Below are 17,130 nucleotides of genomic sequence, written 5' to 3' on the forward strand. Positions count from 1 at the left end.
AGGAATTAATATTCCCAACACACCTCCTTAATGAGTACTTGTTTCAATATTAACCTACAAAGTCTAGTTGTGGTCAAATATAAAAGAATATGTTGATGTCCATATAAAGGAGCAACCATCCACCGGAATGCATGGGTACTAACCGCTGCAACCGCCAATCTTGTAGGATGTCCTTCGCATACATGGTTCTTCTAACCATTATAACTGCACACATGTACCTGTACTTGTAAACCCCCTTCCAATATCATCATGGGTTTTATCGGATTACCCGTAACCATGCTCTAGGTTTTATCAGATCACCTTCAACCATGCCACCAAGGGCTCTCGACCACCAAGGCTCAACTCAGCCATGAAGGCTCAACATAGCCACGAAAGCTCTCCATCCGCTCTGGGCCACAAATCTGCCACTAAGGCACTCCAACCACTCTGGGCTACAAGCCTGCCACTAGGCATTCCAGCCACTGAGGCTTACCAAAGACCCGACTCAACCAGGCCAAGGATTTTCTCGGCTAACCCCAAACCATGCCGACATGAATCTTTGTCCCACTTCACTCTTACATGTGGTTTCTGACTTACCACACAATGACGCTACAAATACAAAGTGGTTTCTTTGTCCCACTTCACTCTTACATGTGGTTTCTGACTTACCACACACCGACACTACAAATACAAAGTGGTTTCTAGATCACCACGAACTAAATGGGGTACACATGCCTTGCAAGGCTTATAACACAAATCCATCTTTTGGAGTTACCAGATACCTACATTACAAAGACTACTACAAAAATCCTAGACTCGTTTACACATATGATTCACATTACAACATAATAGAGTCTATTCCACAAACACAAACAAACTCACACTAACTTTCACCTAGTTGTCCATCATCGTTTAATCATTGTTGCTGCTAGTTTCACCTCTTGGGCATCTTTTTCTTTGTCAATTAAATCTTGGAAATCCATGCTTAACATGTTGTCATTTGTTAGAGTCGCGAATTCTAACAAAATAACCTTACCTAAATTTGAGTTAGCCAGGCTCAAGAAGGCACAATAATTTTTTCCATGATTCCAAGATATTAAAATAACTATCATATTAACCAACCATCATATTTATCTATCTCTTCCTGTAGATGATTTTAGATCACTATCTCTAAAAAAAAATCTCTCCACCGTCGGCTGATCCAAGTCACACAGCGTCAAAGATCTGATGCCGGATAACTGCAGAAAACTCCAGATCTGCTACCCGAGATCGCCGATCTACACTGATTTCTCCTTTGTTCTTCACTTAGCTGTGCAAGTGAAGGCTTCACTTAACCAAGGGACTTACTAATCCACAATCTTTTGGCAGATCATTCGCACAACAACAAAAACCGAATCTTACCACACAGGCACAACATCGTCGGGTTGTGAGGTCAATCAAAGCCTCACTGTTGATCTGTCATGATATGCGTTCTCAAAACGATCACAATCTGCGTTGTCACCATCAGAGGCCTTCGAACTAGGTAAATAGTTGTCACGATCATTGGGCTCTTCTTTGACACAACACTACCACGCTTCTCCTGGTCTCACCATGATCGATCCTAAAACAATTTCAAGATTTCCCGGAGATTCAAGAAACACACAACCAACCATCCCGAGTCCAACATTGTATCTCCATGCCAAAATTCTGCAAAAGTGACAAAAAATTTGAAAGCGTCTCCTGAGCATAATTTAGACACAGATTCATGTCCATGCTCATTGCAGGCTCAACTCCAAGAAATGATGTTTTTCGCAACTCACCTTACAATTCTCACAATAACAGAACCATCATAAGCTCAGTTAATATAACCATGCAATAAAGAACAACAAGCATCTTTCTGATATGATCTACAATTTCTTCTACGCTTGGAATGCGAGGAGAGTGAATGTCATAGACACCAGGACCAATTCTGGCACCATATTTCACACCCTCTTGGAAAACTGAGAGAAGTTTCTCATTGGAACGAGAATTCTCAATGGTGATGACATCGACATCCATATCAATGATTGAATGAATAATGTCATTGAAGTTCGAGTAGCACATGTGAGTATGGATCTGAGTGGTATCTTGCACACCATAGTTAGTGATACGAAATCCGTGTACAACCCAATCCAGGTAATAAGCATGTTCAGCCTTGCGTAGAGGCAAACCTTCTCTAAGAGATACCTCATCAATTTGAATCACCTGAATTCCACCCGCTTCCAAATCTTCCACCTCATCCTTGATGGGCAAGGCAATTTGCATGCAAGTTTCAGATCTTGGTTGATCATTTCTAACAAACGACCAGTTCAAAATTGTCACTAGGCTAGTGAGCATCGCCTTCATGGGTCGGGCAATCATATAGATCCACCATGTAGATCAACTGATCCATGACACCACCATCCAAAATCCACTAATCCACTGCACCACCAATTCAGATCCACCGATGCTCCCATTGCTTCACCACAAGCAGACTTGGATCGCTCCTCTTGCGGGCATAAATAAATGGACAAACTAAAAATCATAAAAATTAAAATATATTCTTTAATTTCCTTCCCCCAGTATGGGCGAAGCTTTCTAACCCGAGGATGGCCAAGCCGAGGGGGGGGCCAGGCCCCTCAGGGCTCCGATACCATCATAAAGTTCTACAAAGGAATCTATATTTCATTAATCAAATATGCAAATACATATATGTAGGAGTATTGTGTCAGGATAGGAAAACTATCTTGGAAATACAATCTGTTGGTTGAAATAATATCTCAACCACACACCAAACTAGGGAAACCGCTCCTATAGAATAGGAACAAACTCCTTACATAGAAAGTCATACTAGAGACAAGTAGGAATAAATATTCCAACAAAATCAAGAGAAATCACTATACAAAAAATTTCCAAGATAAACATAATCAACTTCATTATCCCGTTGTTGGAAGTATGTAATAAATCCTTTTTTTTGATACTAATGTATTAAAATGGTGCATTAATATAACTTAAAAAAATATCCTAAAAAACAAAGGAGAGACATTCAAAAAGTTTAAAAATGATGCATTAATATAATTTTCAAAGAATTTCGTCGAGAAACAGATGAGAGAAATTCAAAAAGTTTAAAAAATTTAAGGTTATAGTAAAATAGAAAATAGTAAATATCTCAAAGTGTTTAAATTGTAGTTACCAAATTCGACCGAATTGGTAAAAAAAAAATCAGAATATTCATGAGGTCTTTGATTCAGCATAATTATCTATAAAATGTTGGTTCTTTTTACAAAAAAATGGATTATATAAGTAGAAGACCTCAAAGCCAAGGAAACTGATTTAATACAGCCTTCTCCTTGCCTAAATTGTTATAAAACATTAATGGATTATAGTTCATCTCCCTCACAACTTAGAGAGGGGTGAAAGTCAGCCAGGTAGGCCCAAGCAAGACAGATTTTCATTCATATTAAAAGTAGTTTGGGTAGATTTTGAAACATAGTAGATTCGGTACATTTTGAAACATATAAGTGAAAAGTTTAAAAATGATGTATTAATATAATTTTCAAAGCATTTCATCCAGAAACAAATGAGAGAAAAGATAAAATGTGAACATAATTGAAAAGAAAGAGATGTAGCTCTCAGGTGTGGCCTGCACCTGGAGACTACACTCACCAAAACAGAGAGATCACTCTCGTACACTCCATTATTCATCAATGAAAGATTACATCATTAAATACAATATTAGGTTTTAGGAAGTTGCACCCAAACCCCTAAACTTTAGGAACTAATCCTAAACTAGGGAGAACGTTACAACAATGTAACCATTTTCTCCATTAATACAAAAATAATATTGATTGTTTTTAACTCCCCCCCTTAATGGAGAAAGGGTTATCCTGGACTCCTAGCATCTTTCTAAACAATTCAAATTTCACTCGTGCAAGAGGCTTTGTGAAAATATCAGCCACATTGTCACAAGTTTTACAATATTCAACAGCAATTTCTTTTGATTGTATTTTCTCTCTAACAAAATGGAACTGAGTGTCTATATGTTTGGTGTTTTTGTGAAACACTGGATTGTATGCTAATTTAATGGTGCTCTGGTTGTCGCTTTTGATGGAAGTGGGATTCCTCTATTCTTTTCCTGCATCTTTGAGGAGCCTTCTCAACCAGATCGCTTCACACGTTACTGAACACAATGCTTGATACTCAGCTTCACATAAAGACAAGGCTACAGTACTCTGCTTCTTGCTGCTCCAAGCTATGACCCCGGAACCTATGTTGAATGCATAACCTGTGATGGACCTCCGATCATCTAGGTTACCTGCCCAGTCTGAGTCTGAAAAACCTGCTAGAGTAACATCAGATACATCACTGTATAAAATACCATAATTAATAGTACCACAAAGATACCTCAACACGCTCTTTGCTACTATCCAGTGACTTTCAAGCGGTTTCGACATGAATTGGCTCAATACACTAACAGAGTATGCCAAGTCAGGTATGGTTGTTGTAAGATATATCAAGCTACCAACCAGCTGTCTGTACATTGTGGCATCAACTTCCTTAGTGCCATCATCACTGTTCAATTTCAGATTATGCTACAAAGGTGTCATTGCTGATCTACACTGATCCATACCAAACTTTTCCAACAGATTTCTGGCATACTTCCCTTGGGTAAGAAAAGTTTGCCCAGTATCTCTGCATACTTCTAATCCCAGACAATAGTGAAGGCTTCCGAGATTTTTCATCTCAAAAACTTGTGCCATAAGCCTTTTGATTCCTCTGATTAAATCATCTTCATTTCCTGTTATAATCATGTCGTCCACATACAAAGAAATCAAAATAATCTGCCCCTGATTATTGTACTTGGTATACAAAATTGGGTCATTTAAACTTCTATGGAAACCATGCTCTACAAAGAAAGAATCAACCTTTTTGTACCAAGACCTGGTTGCTTGCTTTAAACCATATAAAGCCTTTTTCAATCTGCAAACAAGATGTTCCCGCCCCTGCTTTACAAATCCTTCACGCTGTACTAAGTAAATTTCCTCTTTTAAATTACCATTTAAAAATGCAGTTTTAACATCAAGCTGGTGTAATTCCCAATTACATTTAGTAGCTAAAGCAATAAGCATTCTGATTGTATTTAACTTTGCTATAGGTGTAAAAGTATCATCAAAATCTATACCTTCCTGCTGTGAATATCCTTTTGCAACCAGCCTAGCTTTTAACTTTTCTATACTTCCGTCTGCATTCATTTTTGGTTTAAATAGCCATTTGCATCCTATGGGTGTTTTGTTCTTAGGAAGCTCAACTAAGTCCCAAGTATCATTTCTAAGAATTGGTTCCATTTCTTCATTCATTGCAGCTCTCCATTCCTTAAATTGACTAGCTTCTTTGTAATTAGAGGGTTCTACAATGTTCAAAACCTTTGACATCAAAGCATAGTTTCTCAATTTTAGTGGTAATTGAGTCTTCCTACCTGACCTCCTTGGTGGGGGACTTACCTCAAATTTGTTTTCTTCTACTATGGCTAGGCTTGCATTATCACCTTCTTGTTGTTCTTCTTTTTGCTCTTCTTTCTGCTCCTGCTCTCTTTCATCCTCGCTGCTTTCCTCCAACAACAATGGAATGTGCCAATCATCACCAATGTCATCTTTCCCTTCCTGTACCTGTTCATGAAACACTACATCCCTGCTTGCAAATGTCTTACGAGACTCAGGATTGTATAATTTATATGCTTTAAATTCTATGCCATAACCAACAAAGATGCATTTCAAAGCTTTAGGATCTAATTTCCTCCTATCAGCTTTGGGTACATGGGCAAATGCTTTTGACCCAAATACTCTTAGATGGTTTACTACTAGTTTAAATCCATATAGCTTCAAAAGGGGTTTTGAAGCCAAGATACCTGGTAGGACTTCTGTTCTTCAAATATACAGCAGTATTAATAGCCTCTGCCCAAAAGCTATTAGACAGACCCTTACCTTGTAACATGCTCCTTGCGCACTCCACCAAGGTTCTGTTTTTGTGCTCTGCAACTCCATTCTGTTGTGATGTGTGTGGCACTGTATACTGCTGAACAATCCCGTGAGATTTGTAGAATTTCATGAATTCCTTTAGCTTGTATTCTCCCCCTTGATCAGATCGGAGAATTTTTATACTCTTACCAAACTGCTTTCCACCAAGGTTTTAAATTCTATAAAGCACTGGAAAGTCTGACTTTTCTTGTTCAAAAAATAAACTCATGAATATCTAGTGCAGTCATCAGTAAATAACATAAAATAATATGCTCCTCCTAGCGACCTTGTCTGCATAGGTCCGCATGCATCAGTGTGCACTAGTTCTAAAATGTTTGTTTCCTTCCTCCTATCATGCACAGGAAACTGTTCTCTATGCATTTTTCCTAAGGCACAACCATCACAATTTAACTGAATATTACGAAAGATAGGGAGTCCCTCGACCATACCTTTCTTCTGCAATAACATGAGGTCCTGCAAATTCAAATGACTGAACCTCTGATGCCAGAGTTGTTCGGCTATCGATCCTCCTGCAACCATGGCTTGCTTTGGTATGTTTTTTGCATCCAGTCTGTATAGGCTTCCAACTCGCATGCCTGTTGCAACTATTTCATTCTTGCAATCCTTTATCACACAATGAGTCTTGAAGAACTCGACTTGCATATCTTGATCAACCATCATGGATACAAATGTCAGGTTTTTATTAATTCCAGGTACATATAAAACATTTGTAAGGTGACTAATTTTTCCATTTGGTAACTTAACTGAAATCACCCCATGACCTTTAATCTCGTATCCACTATCATCTCCTAGATATATTTTTGATCCATTTACACTTTCTTCAAGACTATCAAAAAATTCCTTTTTACCTGTCATGTGAGAGGATGCTCCGGAATCGACATACCAAATGTCATCTTCATTAGATGTTGAAAGGGCATAGTTGACTGTGAACAGTCGAAATTCATGACTGAAGTCTTCTTCTTCAACAAAGTATCCTCTGTGCTTTGCATTTTCCTGCCTCCTCTTTGCATCATCAGCCTGCTTCTTATAACATTCTCTCTGTATATGACCCGTCTTTCCACAATAATAACATTTCTTTTCAGAATGATTTGCAAGAATACCTTTATGAGAATGCAGATTCTTATGTGATGTTGCTCCTTTCTGCTTTGATTGCTGCTGTGACTGCTTTCCTTTGGATGATCGTCATTTCGCCATCAGCGCAAGATCATCACTCTGGGGGTTCAAGTTCTGCCGTCGCTCCTCCTCTTGCTGCAAGATCCCAGTGAGATCATCAAATGTGGGCACTTTCTCCCTTGCCGACACTCCAGTGATGAATGTTTGAAAATCATCACGCATCCCGTTCATTGTGATTGCAACAAGATCTTCATCAGACACCGCCACTCCAATGGCCCCCAATCTGTCTTTCACATCTTTAATTCGCGCAAAAAATGCAGTAGCAGTCTCCCTTTCGTCCATCCCCATTGAAAATAGCTTGCTCTTAAGTGCCAAGACTCTGCTTGTATTCTGGGTCTCATACAGACTTTTGATTTTCGTCCAGATGTCTGCGGACGTTTTACAGTCTCTGATGTGTGCAATAACATTGTCTTTCACAGACATCTTCAACAAGACTTTGGCCTTGTTCTCTCGTTTTTCCCAATCTTGCTCCTGTGGCCCTCCGTTCGGCTTCTGCTCATCGCCTGTAACTATGGACCAAGCATTCACACCCTCGAGCAAGGTCTGGATCTTAAACTTCCAATTCATGAAGTTAGATCCATTAAGTTTACCAGACTCGTTAAGGTAAGATTCCATCATATTACTCATTCTGAATCTACCCAAAAACAAAAAAAAAACAATACCTATCAGATCGATCTGTCACCTCTGCCACCGATCTACAGTGTCTGGCAATCCCGCTCCAACGAGCAAATTCGACGTCTTCAATATAGTCGAAGATCCGATCTGATCAAAAAATTGATCCGATCTGCCTCTCCCGGATAGATCTGCAACTTCGCCGATCTACACCCCTTGCAAACCGCCAAATGAAGTTGAGGCTTCCCGCAGATCCCCTTGAAGGAAGATTGGCACGTCCTCAATCAGCGTGCGAAAAATACCTTTTGTGTTGGCGCTATCCCGAGCGAAAAATCCGCGCCAATTAAAAATTGGCTAGAGTATTTTTGCTGGCGCGATTTCCTGCTTAAATTCAGCGCCAATTTGATGTTCTGGCGCTCTGGCGCGATTAATCACAAAATATCCGCACTAATTCCCCAACCTGGCGCTTCTGTCAGCACAAAAAGCGCGCCAATATCCTCTCCTCTCAGAAAAAAAAAATCTGAGTCCGAGCCAGGTGTTCTGCAGTCCACCTACTCAATTGAGCATAGAGCTCTTGTGTACACGCGGCCACAAAGGCACTTCAAGCCACACAGGCAATTCTACCACACACGTAAGCTAGCTACAAAGGCACTCAGCCAAAAAGGTGACAAAAGATCAGGCTCACCCAATCTGAGCTCTGATACCAAGATAAAATGTGAACAAAATTGAAAAGATAGAGATGTAGCTCTCAGGTGTGGCCTGCACCTGGAGACTACACTCACCAAAACAGAGAGATCACTCTCGTACACTCCATTATTCATCAATGAAAGATTACATCATTTAATACAATAATAGGAATTAGGAAGTTGCACCCAAACCCCTAAACTTTAGGAACTAATCCTAAAATAGGGAGAACGTTACAGCAATGTAACCATTTTCTCCATTAATACAAAAATAATATTAATTATTTTTAACTAGAAATTCAAAAAGTTTAAAAAATTTAAGGTTATAGTAAAATAAAAAATAGTAAATCTCTCAAAGTGTTTAAATCGTAGTTACCAAATTCGACCAAATTGGTAAAAAAAATTCAGAATATTCGTGAGGTCTTTGATTCATCCTAATTATCTGTAAAAGGTTGGTTCTTTTTACAGAAAAAAAGGATGATATAAGTAGAAGACCTCAAAGCCAAGGAAACTGATTTAATACAGCCTTCTCCTTGCCTAAATTGTTATAAAAACATTAATGGATTATAGTTTATCTCCCTCACAACATAGAGAGGGGTGACAGTCAGCCAGACAGACCCAAGCAAGACACATTTTCATTATAAGCAAGACACATTTTCATTCATATTAAAAGTAGTTTGGGTAGATTTTGAAACATAGTAGATTCGGTAGATTTCTAAACATATAAGTGAATATTTTTTAAGCATACTGTCAATTTTTGTTCGAATCGAATTATTTTTGTATCTTATCTTATTCGAACGTGAACTTGATAATTATGGTTTAAATTGTATGGAAGGTTGTATGAATCAAAATAATTCATACTTTTTGTAGACAACATATAATTAGAAACAAATAAGAGACATTTTTTTTTTTTTTTTTTTAAATTGAAGGTTGTAGTAAAACAGATAAGTGGCAAATATTTCAAAGTGTTTAAATTATATGGAGGGTGGTATGACTCAAAGGAATCCATAATTTGTTTTTGTAGACAACATATAATTAGAAGGAATCTTATCACCAAATATACTCCACAGCAAAATGGTGTCTTCAATAGAAGAATTAATCCATTAAGAACATGGCAAGGAGTATTCTTAAGGGTAGAAATTTGTTAGGTGTTTTTGGCATTTCGATTGTTTATTTTTCAGTCCTACATAAATAGATCTCCAATTAATAGTGTGAAATGTAGAACCCCTCAAGAATCATGGAGTGGCACAAATTTAAGTAATTCCCATTTCAAACTTTTGGGTTGTATATCCTATGCACATGTCATGAAGAGCTAGTGAGGAAACTTTGAATAGGAGTTAAAAATGCATTTCATTGGGTATACTAAATAGTCCAAAGCCTAAAAAATATATAATTTTGTCACTAAAAAATTAATTGTAACCAAAGAGGTACAATTCTTAGAGGAAAAATATTGCAATAATATAGTGAATGAGGCAATGGTAGTTGAAACCCATCTCTCCCAATAAATGAATATGTGGAAACCTTAGGACAACAAATCCCTCCATCATGTTTTCCAATTACAGGTGCAAAGATAAGAAGATAACTTGAATAAAAAGCAAACAACTTGCTATCCATAATATTCATCATTAATTTTAACATTTATGAGTCCATAGCAAGACTCATCATCAAGACATATCTCTTCAGAGAAAATATTAGTAGAGTGAACAATAAATACGTAAGTGTCTATTATTTAGGTATTAATATATATTAATGTATTTATTAATAGTTAGTAATTTAGTTATAAGTTTCATATCTATTTATCATTAATTTTTAATTTAGGTTTGGGTTTCAATATCCATTAAAAAAGTTATTAATACTTATTTATAATTATTATTTTTAGTGATTTTTCACAAGTTTCTTTCTTAGGCTTATTATAGCTCATTATATTTTGGTTTCTTACTTTCCTCGGTAGCCCTTAACCTTATGTAATTATTGTTCACTCTGGAAATCTTTACTCTCAATCCTTACTCTCAATGTATATGTCCTCGTGATGGGCCTTTCTATTCACTTGAAACATTTATATTAATGATGAATACCACAGATAATAATATGGATGTTTTATATTCAATCTTGAGCCAAAGAAACTTACAATAAACAAAGAAGAGAGTTCTGGTTACAAAAGAGTGTCAATAGATTCAGTGAGAAATAAAATAAATAGTCCTTCTTTTGGTGGTGAGTAGATTTCGCGAGGAATCACAAAAGAAAGAATTTAACATAAATATATGAGTAGTGTGACATCAAAGACCAAAAATATCATTTTTCCTTATTATCATCTTAGTCTACTTATTTTGATGAGGCAATTAAAGAAGAGCTTTGGGTGTAGGCAATGAATGAAGAGATTGAAGCTATAGGGAGGAATAAGACATAGGATCTTGTTGATGTGATGAATAATAATATCAATATTGTTGTTGAGTAGTTGTACAAGTATTGGTGTTGAGTGGGTGTACAAAACAAAAATAGTTGAGAAAGGAAAGGTACATAAATATAAGGTAAGGCTAGGTGCAAAAGGATTTGCTCAAAAAATAGGTATTGAAAATGGTGAGAACTTCCATCTACTAGCAAGCTTGAATATTATTAGAACTATGTTAGCCATTGAATCCCAAAACAAATTGCTAGTTTAATGATGGATGTGAAGCAATCATTCTTGAATAAAAATTCAGAAGAGGAGGTGTAGTAGATCAATCACTAGTATTTTCTATAAAAGGCCAAGAGTATAATGAATACAAGTTAAAGAAACCCTTGTATGGCTTGACGTATGCTCCAAGAACTTGGTACAATTAAATTGACTATTTAATCAACAATGTGTTCAGAGGGAGAAGTAATGAACCTACTTCCTACACCAAATCAGACCATCATAAAATCATTATAGTCTATATTATGTTGACGACATGATAAATATTGGCGATGTAATATTATAAGATTTTAGAGCTGCTATGAAAAGAGAATTTGAGATGACAAACCTTGGTCTCACGAAATATTTTTGGTAATTGAAGTCAAACAATTTGTTTAAGGGATTTTCATATGTCAAAAAAAGTATGATACAAATATCTAAAAGAGATTAATGATGAACAAATGCAAACCAACAAAGACACTTGGTGTAACATCAACAAGATTAATCAAAAAGATGATGTAGTGGTAGTTGATTTAACCTTGTATAAATTGATTGTAGGTAGCTGCATGTACCTTACTAAAAATAGACCTACACTTATGTATGTTGTTAGTTTCATTTTTGGATTTATGGATTTTTACAAGAACTCTCACTAGAAAGTTTAAAAAAAAAATATTGAGCTATATTATTATTATTTTTTTTTTTTTTTTTTTTTTTTGTGTAAGCTTGGTAGATTGTTTTTCTATTAATATTTTCTGAATATAAGTATGTGTTTAACAAAATTTGCAGGTGGCCTCAACCTACCCATACGAAACCAGGTCTATTGGCGACCTGTCTGCATCGAATGCTGTCCAAAATTTAGATAAAGTTTTCATGACCGTCCAGGCTATATTTGTAGTTTTATCTATTATAAAATTCACATTAAAATAGTAAAATATAACCAACATATAAAAAAAAAAATTATGTTTGAAGACATATTTCACTCATCAGATAAGTCCACCGGAGCTGGGGCTTTCTCATTCGTCCTCGGGATTTCGCTCCTCTTCATGTCCTGTATACTCTGCTCAATCCTGTTTAGCGTGAGATTGTTTTGGTACACTTGTATCTGGACTGCAGAAATTTCTTTGCATAGATCCTTCATGGTAGGCTCCGATGATCTGGCCTCTTCATGTTCCTCTCGCTCCTTATATAATGTCATTTCTCGGGCCAAGATATTCTTCATAACCTAGTATTGTTGAATTGTTTTCCGAAACAGTGTGTGACGACCTTTGGTGTTCCTCCTCATCTTTCACCATAGTTTCCCATTCTTTTGCCTCTATTTCCTGATTGGTTATACTGTCATTGAGCTCCCTCTCCCACTCTGATATTTGAGCTTTCACCTCTGGTGGAGTGCCAACCATGTACGCGTTTATGAGGGTCTGCATGTTTTCTTTCCCAATCTTTCTTCCTCTTTTGTTTGGACCTCTATTGGAGGTTGCTTCCACCCCCTTTGTCCTTTTTCCTGCCTTACCTATTCCTTTGGTTCCTCTCTTGCCCGCCTCTTTTCCCTCCTTTGCCATCCTGTCCTCTTTCCTACTTAATATTTATTTTCCTGGCCAGATCACCAATTACGCGCTGCTTGCCTATTCCTGGGTTGGAGCACTATATGGGTTCTGGAACACCGGGTGTCACTGCACACTAGTATTTATATTACCTAGAACATAAAACAATGAAAATTCTTTATAAGTCAGAATTATTTTAAACAGAGTGAACTTGAGCTTCTTTGGCCCGAGCTTATCCACCTGCTCCTGGCTTGGAGAATTGTGGTTGCCCTCTTTATCCCCCGAATTCCCCCTTCCTTCTCAGAGATGAACATGCTTCTGCCCTTCACTTTGGGCTAGTGATTCTCTGTATTTTGTATATCCCAGTTTCCCAATTCCCGTGGGGTCTCTCTGTTTCCCCTTCCTACTTCAGTTTCCTCCCCTCCCTGCTTATCCCCACCTAAACAGACAAGATAATGTGTTGTAGAATTAGCAGTTATGCATGTGTACCAATTCTGAGTCTCATTCTAGGTATTCTAGGTTGCGTTTGAGGGGCAGACCATGATATTCTCCTTGTTGTTTCCCTCTCCTAATTGCTACCATTGGTTTTTCCTTGTGACTCGTAGCCTTGTTGCATGGTTCATGATGGTTACAAGCTCCCCTCCCATGACAATAAATTCTTCCCTCGCATGCCAGATGCTCCACTTTATAGGAGCAGAAGGTTTCCTACTCTCTCCATTGTAGAAGCCCCATTAGGAATCACAATAGGCCACATTCCCTTGGTCACTACATTCCCAGGGATTCATTATATATTTTCCGAGCCCACTCACCCCTACGGAATTCTAGGCAAAAACACTCCAAGCGATCAGGCTAGTTTCCTTAGCATAATAGGTCTTGACTCATTCTGAGTCTTGACTTCCTTCAGCCATCAACCCATATTCCTCTATAAAATTCATTTTTACTATGCAATCGAGAATGGGACTGAGGTAACATACCAATTCTTGTCGATGAAATCTATTTTCCACTCAACGTCCTCCAACTTGCTTCCACCACCTTTCGTAACACATTTTTCCTCCTTCTCCCTTTGCACACAAATGCCTTCTCTCCGTGGTTCCTTATCTTCTTGTTTCTCTATCCAAATGCCCTGCTTAATGTCCAATTGGTCCTCCACGTGCCCTCGTCCTCTTTCCACCACCCATGCCCTCATTTTATTTACTCGGGATGAGGTTTCCCTAACCCTTGCATTATTTCCTTCCATCACTCCACTTGTGCCAGCAGATTCCCCTGCCGTGGGTTTCCTTCTTTTGCCTTGCCACTTGCCATCAATTGTCTGCCCACCATTGCACTTGACCCTGGATCTCCGTCTCTCTCCTCCAGCCTCGACTACAACTGCATTAACCCTGTACCATCTGCCCTATCCTATCCTGTGTGCTTCCCCACCTGCATTTGCGTCCTCACACCTTCCAATACCCCCTTTATCCTTTGGATGAGCTGGGTGGCTTCTATCACCTCATCCCCCCATACCCTCTGACCCACCTTGGCTTCCGTCACCATTGTGCACCTACCACACCCTAATCAGGGGTTTTATCCCTTCTCCTTGTCGTTTTCTAGGATCTTCTTTAGGCTTCTCATCCCTTCCATTTGGCTTAGCTCCTCTCCCCTTATATCCATGTTTTTGCCTGCCTGCCCGCACCCCTTATTGCCAAGATTGTCTGCTGCCATGTTACCCGATCTATGAACATGCATAAGGACAATGTAGTCAATCCTTCGAATTAGATTTCCAACTTCTTGGATGATCCAAGTCGTCCTCCAACTTTGGCTAATCTTCTCCCATGAGGTTCCTTGCTGAAGTTTTTTCACCATTTCTATTGCCAGTTTCAAGTCTCCCTCCACCTTGAGTCTCTGGAAACTTTCCCTTTCTATGATTTCCAACCCCCGCTTCAATTCCTAGAGCTCTGCTTCATTGTTGCTCACAGTGCCACAATCCATGGCAAATAGACAAATAGTATTGCCTTTGTCATCTCTAAACACTCCTCTAGACGCTTTCGCCCCCAGATTCCCCTTCCCAACTCCGTTGAAGTTGAGTTTAATGAAATATTTCTCAGGCCGCATGAAAATGATCGCTAACTCACAGTGAGGGGGATGATGTTCCCATGAGTTGGGGCTCAGGATGCGTGGCTTTAAGCTTAGTCCTGTCATTATTCTTTCTTCCTGGGGATTTGTTTCTGAGTCTTCTGTATACTAGTTCTCAGCTAGGATTGTTTCTCTTATGTTCTGGACTATCATTTTCCATCATTCTACTTTTGTTCTCTTTTCCCCTTTGAATATTCTTTTGTTTCTTTCCTTCCAGACTGCCCATAGTAAGAATCCTAATGATATTCTCCAAGCACGATTCAGGATGGGGTTCTGGTAAGGCTTTCTTCTCCAATTTTCCATTGTTTCTTTCATGCTTATTTGATTCCTGTCATTAACTCCAAAGAGTTGTTCATGGTTTTTCCAGAGGTTTTCACTGTACCTACAGGCATTGGTCAGATGTTCCATTGTTTCTGCGTGTTCTGCATAGATACTACAGATCGATGGTCCCTGCAGACCTTTTATCTGAAGTTGGTCCCAAGTAAGTGCTCTCCCATGTCAGATTATCCACATGAAGAAAGAAATTTTTGGCCATGATTTTTCTTGCCAGATTTTGTCCCATATCTATGGCCCCTGTTGCAGGTGGTGCGCTGCTTGCAGATGATAGCCCTCTTTAATAGTAAACATCCCTTTGATTTTATACCCCCACCTTATTATATCTATCTCATCCGCTATTGCAATTTTCCAGGTTTCCATATCTTTCCCATAAACCTCTCATTGGGTGGATTCGGGAGCACCCAACCAATCTTGTTTCTGTTTCCATTTTCCTGAGTGTTCTCCTGGGTCCGGGGTCGAAAAGGTTTTCATTGTCTGATTTGTAGGTTTATTGGTGAATTGACATACTACTCCTAGAGCAGTTCTGTTGTGAAGTGTTTCTCTTTGTTGCCACACCGCATCCAAAAAAAGTTCTTCGTCTGCTCCCCTTATTTCACAGAAGCTATGAGTTCTTATCATTTCTCTATTTTCTGATGCTAAGTTCCATATGACCGATCCTTTGATGTTTTCCTGGACTCTTAGGCTTCCTTCAATTGAGCTTGGAATTCCATATTTAATCCCCCATATTTCCTTCCATAGATCTGCTCCTCCCTAAATCCATCGCCACCAAATATTTTCCCCCATGACCTGATTGAGAATGTACGGGTCTCTGAGACCTAACTGGCCTTCTTTTAAAGGTTTTCTCGACCAATTCCATGATAGCATGACCCAATTTGTTTTTCTATTTTGGGCCCTTGCCACAAGAACTTTTTGAAAATGTCAATCATCCCTTCGCATATCGTTTTTGGCATTGCTTGACTAGATAATTGGTAAATCATAATCGATTGGAGCACTTCCCTCCGTAGTATAAAATGACTTGGCATACTCAGCGATCTGAATGTCCAATTCTACATTCTCCCTTGGATTTTTTCCAGCAAAGTATTCTAGTTTGCCACTCTGGTTTTTTTGTCACTTAACTGTATTCCTAAGTATTTCAAGGGAAGATTAGCAATGGGGAATCCCATTATTCTTGCTAGGAAGGCTTGCGATGGCACTGTTGTATTAAAGAAAACTATATCCAAATTTTCCTTTTTTATCACTGTCCCATAAGCACCCATAAAGTCATTCAGGATCTCCATCAGGCCTCTGGCTTCGTTGAGGGTTTCTTACCCAAAGATCATTATGTCATCGACGGACTCTTGAGCAATTAATGGTAAATCATTACCCCACATTCCAAGACCTGTATATTTATACCTTTGCACTTTCTCTTTTACATACGTTCCTAATCCTTCCACAGCCAGTATAAACAGAAACGATGAGATCGGGTTGCCTTGCTTAAGCCCTCGGGTTGCATTGAACACCTCTATGGGTGTCCCATTGAGTATGATTGAAAATACCAGGGTCAATATCATCGATATTATCCAGGTTATCTATCTTGAATCAAAGCCAGATGCCTTTAGTATGACCTGTAGGTACTTCCAACTTCGGAAGTCATAGGCTTTTGATAAGTCTAAAACATCCCTTTGGGTTTCTTAAGTCTTCAGTGAGTGTATTTCCTCTTGAGCCATCACAATTCCATCTACTGTTGGTCTCCCTTTAACAAAGTCTATCTGTTCTTGAGAGATTAATCCAGGTAGGATAGGTTTGTGGCAATTCACCATGATTGTGGCCATGATTTTGTAAATTACATTGCAAAGCGTTATTGGTCTGAAACCTTGCGGTTCTTCCAAGTGGTCAGTTTTTGGAATGAGGGCAAGAAAGTTGGAATTCAGGGCTAGATGCATTCTTCTATTGTGTCAGGACTCCTCCATGAGTTCCACAATATCATCTCCCGTGAATGATCATGTAGCCTGAAATAATTTGATTGTAAACCTCTG

The 17,130-nt window shown here is 38.5% G+C and overlaps 1 pseudogene; it reads right to left on the reverse strand.

Moving 5' to 3' along the window:
• Positions 1-1,788: 1,788 nt before the first annotated feature.
• Positions 1,789-2,343, reverse strand: LOC149138374 (5-methyltetrahydropteroyltriglutamate--homocysteine methyltransferase 2 pseudogene; annotated as a pseudogene).
• Between the last annotated feature and the right edge of the window lie 14,787 nt (positions 2,344-17,130).

Source organism: Pinus tabuliformis, chromosome X, assembly GCF_031772625.1.
Source record: "Pinus tabuliformis cultivar Carrire ecotype Pingquan chromosome X, CPIR1, whole genome shotgun sequence".
NCBI classification, from domain to species: Eukaryota; Viridiplantae; Streptophyta; class Pinopsida; order Pinales; family Pinaceae; genus Pinus; species Pinus tabuliformis.